Source organism: Octopus bimaculoides, chromosome 22, assembly GCF_046866305.1.
Source record: "Octopus bimaculoides isolate indiv1 chromosome 22, ASM4686630v1, whole genome shotgun sequence".
NCBI classification, from domain to species: domain Eukaryota; kingdom Metazoa; phylum Mollusca; class Cephalopoda; order Octopoda; family Octopodidae; genus Octopus; species Octopus bimaculoides.
The window spans coordinates 2,876,349-2,884,980 of NC_142949.1; the positions used below are offsets into that span (position 1 = coordinate 2,876,349).

General features: G+C 62.7%; 1 non-coding gene and 2 pseudogenes across 1 annotated transcript; all 3 read left to right on the plus strand.

Moving 5' to 3' along the window:
- Window positions 1-219: 219 nt before the first annotated feature.
- On the plus strand, window positions 220-2,960 carry LOC149131371 (small subunit ribosomal RNA; annotated as a pseudogene).
- A 463-nt stretch (window positions 2,961-3,423) lies between these two features.
- LOC149131372 (5.8S ribosomal RNA) lies at window positions 3,424-3,582 on the plus strand. The gene has a single exon (XR_016238028.1). It is a non-coding gene; the product is annotated as a 5.8S ribosomal RNA (ribosomal RNA).
- A 477-nt stretch (window positions 3,583-4,059) lies between these two features.
- Window positions 4,060-8,632, plus strand: part of LOC149131373 (large subunit ribosomal RNA) — a 7,485-nt pseudogene continuing 2,912 nt past the window's right edge.

An 8,632-nucleotide genomic window follows, 5' to 3' on the forward strand; every position in this document is an offset into this window, starting at 1 on the left:
TAGAACGCGTAACGTACGTACGAACGAACGGCTACCGCAGCAGCAGCGGCGGCCGCGATTTTTCAGGCTTCTCCTCCTCCTCCTCCTCTTCGCTTTCGTTTGCTCTCCGCGCGGCGGCGGCGGCGATGGCAGCAGCGGGACTTCCGCCTCGACTTCCGCTCTCAGCCGACCGACGCGACGGTGACGCTACTACAGCGACGACGACGACGACGACGACGATACCTGGTTGATCCTGCCAGTAGTCATATGCTTGTCTCAAAGCTTAAGCCATGCAAGTGTAAGTTCATGCTGTAAACGAATGGTGAAACCGCGAATGGCTTAGGAACCGGACCTAATCCTCGGGACCGTATTCCTCACCGCGAGGAGAGTGGATAACTGTGGCAATTCTAGAGCTAATACATGCAACCGAAGCCGCGATCGCAGGTCGCACCCGGGCGTCGGGCCGAAAAACGGCAGCGCCTCCCCGTGCTCGGCTTCGTCCCAGCCGCTGCCGGTCGTCGCCGGCGCCCGCTCGGCCGGGTTGGTTCCGGGACTGCTCGCCAGTTCCCGCCGCCGCCGGTCGCGACGATACGGTCGGCCTTCCGCATTGGTCGCGGCGCAAATATTAGACTGAGACCGACGCGTACGGGCCGTCGCAGCAGCCGCCGTCGCCGTGCTTCGCACGCGCGCGGGTCTAGGCGTGCGTCGGCTTCACGCCCCTTCGATTTTGGTGACTCTGGATAACTGTCAGTACGATCGCACGGGCTAGTATCGACTAGCCTTCGCGCGACGGGTCCCCCGCGAGTCCGCCCTATCAACTGTCGACGGCCCGGTAAGTGCCGACCGTGGTGGCAACGGGTAACGGGGAATCAGGGTTCGATTCCGGAGAGGGAGCATGCGAAACGGCTACCACATCCAAGGAAGGCAGCAGGCGCGCAAATTACCCACTCCCGGCACGGGGAGGTAGTGACGAAAAATAACGACGCGGGACTCTGTCGAGGCCCCGCGATCGGAATGAGTACACTTCAAATCCGTTAACGAGGATCGACCGGAGGGCAAGTCTGGTGCCAGCAGCCGCGGTAATTCCAGCTCCGGTAGCGTATATTAAAATTGTTGCGTTTGAAAAGCTCGTAGTCGGAATTCGGGTCTCGAAAACGTGCCCCAGCACGTTCGGGGCGACGGCGCCGTCGCGGGCGTGCCTCGCGCGCGTCCGCTTCGGTCGTCCGTTCGCACTCCCGGCCCTATTCGCCGGTGCGTGCGCGGTCGGGCCGCGGAGCTCTGCGCGCATCGTCGCTGCGACGGTCTTTCCGGTAGCCCGTCACCCGCCTCCGTAGCTTCCGTCCTCTCGGTCGGTCGGTCGGCATTGGCACGCGATCGTTCGGCCTCGCCGCCGTCGTCGCTGCTGCCGCCGTCTCCTCCGTCGCTTGCGGCGGTTCGCGGTGTTCGGGGGAAACAAACGGGGGTCGAGCGTCGCCCGGGGCATCGCCGCTCGCACGCGTTTCGGTAGCGCGTCCACCTCCCGGTCGTTTCGGCCCGCACGGTTCCTCCGAGGGTGCTCTTCGCCGAGTGTCCGAGGCGGCCGGTACGTTCACTGTGAAAAAATTAGAGTGCTCAGAGCGAGCCCCGCCGGCTTGCATACGAAAAGCATGGAATGATGGAAAATGGCCTCGTCCGCGCGTCATCCGTCGGTCTCCGTTCACGACGAGGCAATGATCGAAGGGAGCGATCGGGGCCACTCGTATTGCGACGTTAGAGGTGAAATTCTTGGATCGTCGCAAGACGCACTGCAGCGACGGCGTGTGGCAAGCACGTTTTCCTCGATCAAGAGCGAAAGTCGGAGGTTCGAAGAGGATCAGATACCGTCGTAGTTCCGACCGTAAACGATGCCGACTGGCGCTCCGCCGGCGTTCGCTTCGATGACCCGGCGGGGAGCCTGCGCGGGAAACCATAGTCGGTTCCGAGGGGAGTATGGTTGCAAAACAGAAACTTGAAGGAATTGACGGAAGGGCACCACCAGGAGTGGAGCCTGCGGCTTAATTTGACTCAACACGGGAAAACTCACCCGGTCCGGACACCGGTAGGATTGACAGATCGATAGCTCTTTCTCGATTCGGTGGGTGGTGGTGCATGGCCGTTCTTAGTTGGTGGAGCGATCCGTCTGGTTGATTCCGATAACGAACGAGACTCCGGCCTGCTAACTAGCGCGTCGATTAGTGCTTTTCCGGTAGCGAGGCGGCGCCGAAGCCATCGTCGGTAGCTCCGCGCGCGGCCCGGGCTTGCCGTTGCCGCCGCTCTCCTTCGCGTCCGGCGCTGCGGCCGCGTCCGGCGACTGCCTTCTTAGCAGCCTTTCGTGCTCCGCTCCTCGCGGGTTGGTGTGCGGGTTGGTCTGGGATGGCGGTTCGCACGCGGCGTGGTTGCGGCGTCGGTTGCGGAGCGGCGGCGGTGACCCGGTCGGCTCGGCCCGCGCGAGCCCGGTGGCGGCACGCCGTTGCGCCCGGGCCAGTCGGTTGGCGAACGCAGCGCTTCTTAGAGGGACGGGCGGCAGAAAGCCGCACGAGGCGGAGCGATAACAGGTCTGTGATGCCCTTAGATGTCCGGGGCCGCACGCGCGCTACACTGGAGGTATCAGCGGGCGCGTCTCCCCCGGCCCAAGAGGGTCGGGAAACCTCTGAACCACCTCCCGTGATAGGGATCGGGGCCTGGAACCAACCCCGTGAACGAGGAATTCCCGGTAGGCGCGGGTCATCAGCCCGCGTCGATCACGTCCCTGCCCTTTGTACACACCGCCCGTCGCTACTACCGATCGAACGGTCCGGTGAGGTCCTCGGATCTGGCCGACGAGTTCGCTTACGCGCGGCGGCGTTCCGCGCCGTCGCCGGCGCGTTCTCTGATGGCCCGGAGAAGACGACCGAACCCGATCGCTTAGAGGAAGTAAAAGTCGTAACAAGGTTTCCGTAGGTGAACCTGCGGAAGGATCATTACCGCAGCAGCAGCAGCAGCCCTGCTCCGCTCCTCCGTCTCCTGCTTCTCCTCCTCCTCCTCGCCTTTCCGGCGCCATCCAGCCGGTTTCGTAAGTCGCGGCCGGGCCCCCTCGCACTCGTCGGCCCTCTAACAGTGCAGCCTCAGCCTCAGCCGAGCAACGAGCAAGTAGAAGCGGCGTCATCAGCGGTGAACGAAGCCCGCAAATCGTTCCCGCTGTCGTTATGCTTCCTTCTCGTTCTCTCTCTGCTGCAGCAGTAGCAGCTGCCGATCGCGCAGTTTTCACCCAGCCTGCGTCCGCCCGAATACAGTGCGCTAGGCCGACGGTGCTGCACGCTTTGCGGCTCCACGAACCTCAATATCTCTCTCGTCTTCCTTCCTTTCCTCGCCCCCGCGTCGGCCAGCATCAGCAGTGCCGGTAGGCGGTCGTCAGTCACTACTAGTAGTAGTAGTAGCAAATACCGAAACCCTGGACGGGGGATCACTCGGCTCGTCCGTCGATGAAGAGCGCGGCTATCCGCGTGAACTGATGCGAATTGCAGGACTCAGTGAACATCGATACCTCGAACGCACATTGCGGCCCCGGGATCCCATCGTCCCGGGGCCCCGTCCGGTCGAGAGGCCTCACGACACGAAAAAGCCGTCCGCCGTTGCAGCAGCAGCAGCGGCGGGGAGTCGCAGGAAAGGGCGCGCGCCGGGGAAGCGGGCGGGCAGCGTGAACAGCTCGCCTTTCGTTCTCGCTACTGCTTCTGCTTCCGGCACGACTAGCGAGCGCGCGCCGCTCGATCCTCCGTCTCCCGCAATGCCAGACCGTCATCGCTGCGACACCTGCCACGGAGCGGCCGACATGTGCAGTAGCAGCTGGGAACGCACGGTCCGCCGTTCGTGCGCACTCTTCTGCCTGCCGCCCTCGCCGTCGTTGCCTCCTCTTATTACTCCGTGGCGGCCGTTGCCGCCGCCGCCGCCGCAGCCGTCTACATCTTCGGTCGGTGTTCGCTCTGTGGATCTCGTTTGCGAGCGTTCGTGCCGGACGACGACGACGACAACGAATCGAATGCGGTTTGCCGCAGCGACGACTTTTTTTTTTTTCTAAGCTAATGCTGCCCTCGACTCGGACGAGACTACCCGCCGAACTTAAGCATATCGCTAAGCGGAGGAAAAGAAACCAACCGGGATTCCCTAAGTAACGGCGAGTGAACCGGGAGAAGCCCAACGCCGAATCTCGTCGGCCGCGCCGGTCGTCGAGAGCTGTGGCGCAAGGGTCGTACACGGTCGATCGTTTCGCCCGGCTAGGTTCGGAGTCCCCTCGATCGGGTGCCAGGCCCATTCGGAGCCGGCGGCGATCGGCGGTGTTTCTTTTCGGCCCGAGAGTCGGGTTGCTTGGGAACGCAGCCCAAAGCGGGTGGTAAGCTCCATCCAAGGCTAAATACGGGGACGAGTCCGATAGCCGACAAGTACCGCGAGGGAAAGTTGAAAAGAACTTTGGAGAGAGAGTTCAAGAGACCGTGAAACCGCCCAGGGGTAAACGGGTAGGACCGCTCACCGCTCACCGCTGCCACTTTCACCCCCGCCTCCTAAGGCGCCGTCGTCGCCGACGAACGCGTCGGTGGCGGCCGCTCGTTTCCGCGGGCGGTCGTCTGCCGCCTCGTCGGCGCTCGATTTCCGTGGCGCCGGCATCGGACGCACTTCCCCTCCGATCCGTCGTCGCGACCCGTTCCCGTCGGGCCTGTAGGCGCGCGGCGTCCGCAGGTCGCAGACGAGCGCCTCGGCGTCCGGAACCCGTTCACGCGGGGACCGACCGGCGTCGGGATCCACGCGCTTCTCTCGACCGGGCCCGTCGCTCCACGAAAGCGCAGGCACGGCTAACCGACGGAGACGGGCTAACGCACCTCGCCCTCAGCACTCACGACGCAGCGAGTCGCGAAAGCGACGCGGCCGCCCGCCTGCTCCTTCTTCTTCTACTACTTCTTCTACTTGCTCCTCGTCTTTGCGCGTGGTGCTACAGCAGCAGGAGCGGTGGTTGTTGGAGGAGTCGGCGGGACCGCCCGAAAAGCCGCCCGCTGCTGCCGGTCAGCGACGAGCATCGGCAACCTACCCGACCCGTCTTGAAACACGGACCGAGGAGTCCCAGTCGACTGGGAGTCGTTGGAGCCTTTCACTTTGCGAACTCCGACGGCACAGCGAAAGCGAGAACGTGACACGTCGCCGCTCGGGGGAAGGGAGTTGGGCCGCTATCGCAGCAGCCGCCGCAGTTGCTGCCGCCGTCGTCTAATCTCGTCGGTTGCTGCAGCATCAGCGGTGGTGGTGGCGGCGGCTCGCTTCTTTTTTTGTAACACGCGGCGTTTCGAAGCATCGTTCCCGGGTCGGGCCCGCGCCGACTCAGGTGTAGCAGGCGGCCGGGGACCCGAAAGATGGCGATCTACGCCCGGTCGGGACGAAGCCAGAGGAAACTCTGGTGGAAGTCCGAAGCGCCTCTGACGTGCAAATCGATCGTCGGAACCGGGTGTAGCGGCGAAAGACCAATCGAGCCTTCTAGTAGCTGGTTCCCTCCGAAGTTTCCCTCAGGATAGCTGGCGCCAGCAGGAGAACGACACGCAATTCCGTCCGGTAAAGCGAACGACTGGAGGCCCCGGGGACGTTGACGGCCTCGATCTACTCTCGAACTCGGAACGGGCGAAACGGGCCGCTACTCCTCTCCCGAACGGAGGCGGCCGTTTACGAATCGTTGGGAATAATGATAATTTTATTATTTTGCGCGTTTCTTGCGACGAATGCACGGTGCCAAGTGGGCCACTTTTGGTAAGCAGAACTGGTGATGTGGGATGAACCGAACGTCCGGCTAAGGTGCCCTACGCTTCGCCCATTAGATCCCCGAAAGGGTGTCGGTCGATATAGACAGCAGGACGGTGGCCACGGAAGTCGGAATCCGCTCAGGAGTGTGTAACAACTTACCTGCCGAATCGACCGGCCCCGAAAATGGATGGCGCTGGAGCGAGCGACTGATGCCGGACCGGCCGGGCGACAGGTTGCGCGATCGCCGGCGAGGCGACTTTCCGATGCCCGGTCGAGTAGGAGGGCGCCGCGGCGTGCATGGAAGCCGCTGGCGCGAGCCCGGGTGAAGCCGACCGTTGGTGCAGATCTCGGTGGTAGTAGCAAATATTTGAACGAGACCTTCGAAGACCGAAGTGGAGAAGGGTTCCGTGCCAACGGCGGTCGAGCACGGGTCAGTCGGTCCTAAGAAGCGGGCGAAAGCTTCCACGAAAGGCGCCGGATCCGTCACGAAAGCGGTTGTAGCAAATATAAAAGCAGCAGCAGATGCGGCCGGCCTCGCATCGAAAGGGAATCGGGTTAATATTCCCGAACCCGAACTCGGAGAGTGCCCGTCCGGCGGTGGGAACGCGGCGCGCCGCTCCTAGCAGCGCGTTTGTCGTCGAAGCCGGCGGTCGGGCGAAGCAGCGGCAACGCAAGCGAGCCCGGAGACGTTGCCGGGAGCCCGGGGAAGAGTTCTCTCTTATTCGTAAAGGACCGCGTCCGTGGAATCGGCTCGTCCGGAGATACGGATATGGTACCTGTAGAGCGCCGCGTCTCGGGCGGCGTCCGGTGCGCTCTCGGCGGCCCTGGAAAATCCGGGTCCGTAACGATTCGCAGCTCTCGAGTCGGTCCGTACCCACCATCCGCAGCAGGTCTCCAAGGTGTACAGCCTCTCGTCGATAGCGCCAATGTAGGTAAGGGAAGTCGGCAAAATGGATCCGTACCTTCGGAAGAAGGATTGGCTCCGAGGACCGGGTCGGTCGGGCCGTGTGTGTCGCTGCGCTCCCGCGCGGCGGTTGCTTCGCCGTTCGCTCGGCGTCGCGCTGCTGCAGCGGGCGCCGGAACACGTCTTCACGCGAAGCGGCGGATCGGTACGGGGCTGTAGCGTTGGCGTCGGACTCGGCATCTCGGGCGCCTTTCCGGCCGTCGTTTGCGCCGCCTTCCGTGGCGGCGGGCAACTCGCTTCGCATCGGTGTGCGGTCGCGCCTTCGGTCAACGGGAGTTGGCGGCTTCGTCGGGTAGGAAAGTCGGTTGGTCGGTCGGTCGGTCGATCGCGTGCGGCATAGTGGTCTGCACGTCGCGTCCTCGCGGCGGAAAGCGGTGGTTGTCGCCGCGTCGGTCCTCCTCCTCCTCCTTCTCCTTCTCCTCCTCTCGCACGCGCGGCCTTCTCTCGCGTCGGCGTTCCGCGCCTCCCGACGCGCGGTCGGGCCGCCGTCGCATGTCGGCGCGCGGCGGTTTCATACGGGGCGCCCGGGGCGTAGTGGGCGCGAACAACACGGCCCCACACCCGAGACGCCGTGGAGCGACACGGCTTTGGGCTCGCCGTCGCGTCGGTGCTCGCGGCCCTCTGTTCCCGCCTTGCGTGGGGTCGTGCGGTCGTTGCACCGCGACGCGCGGCAGGCGTTCGGCCGGCGGCGAACGGTCGACTCGGAACTGGTACGGACCGGGGGAATCCGACTGTCTAATTAAAACAGAGCATCGCGTAGCCGGCCGAGCCGCACAGACGCGATGTGATTTCTGCCCAGTGCTCTGAATGTCAAAGTGAAGAAATTCAACCAAGCGCGGGTAAACGGCGGGAGTAACTATGTCTCTCTTTCGTGGGGCCTGATGCGTTATGACCCACTGGCCTTGCATGGGTGGTACACCCTACTGCTCCGTCACATTTGGGTGTGCTTTCTGCCGAACGATGCTACAACCACATTCTATAATATGCTGGGGCTTGAGTGGAAGTGGTCTGACCAATCTCTCTGCGTTGGGTGAGTGCATCGGTTTTTCCCCTGCAGGGGGTGGGCCCGCTGGGAGGTCCACCCGCCTATAGGTCAATGGCCTTTCAATAGCGGGTTCACCTGCGGTGTCCGATTGGAACATCGGTGAAGGTGGTTGTGGCTGTTGTAAGCACCTGCAGTGTCCGATTGGAACATTGGAGTTGAGAGATGGTCGGTGGCCGTTTGTCGTGTAGTGAGTGCACCTGCAGTGGCCTTTAGGTACATTGCTGTGACAGGTGGTGGAGGGTTTTTGTGCCTGCCCTGTGGAGGTATTTTGGCAGCTAGGAAGCCAATAGTCGGTGGGTGGATGCACCATCGGGTTTGCCTGGTATGTTATGATCACTCGGGATTCAGTGGATGATGGGCGGGTGAGATGATCCACTGAATTTTACCTGAGTGATGGATGCACTGCCAGGCTTTACCCTTTGGGACACTACCTTGGCGTGGTGAAAGAGCTTACGTCCGTGTGGGGTGATGTGTCGGATAGGTGTTAAACCAAGGCCGAATATTTGCTCTCGCACGGACAAACTAAATGTGTCCCTTCCTCCATTGCGGTTCCAGTTAATCTGGTGGAGGCCATGTGATATGTGGATGATCCTGACTGAAGGGAGTTGGCCCTCTGGAGGTGATTGGTGGACTGCCGATAGTCTGCCTCCTGGTGTGACTGGCTGGCCGACGTGGGGAGTGTTGTGGACCGAGTCGGCGGTGAGTGAAGACCAGGGTTTGTGCGGTGTGTGGCGAACCACTCGTCTTGGTGAGGTCCGATGTGTCATAGCCTCGTGACCTCGGCAGGTGGGAGACCACCGAGGTTGCCACTGGTCTTTCGTATTTAGTTTCGATTTTCGTAGGTGTGTAACGCCTTGCCGGTTCGGAGTGTG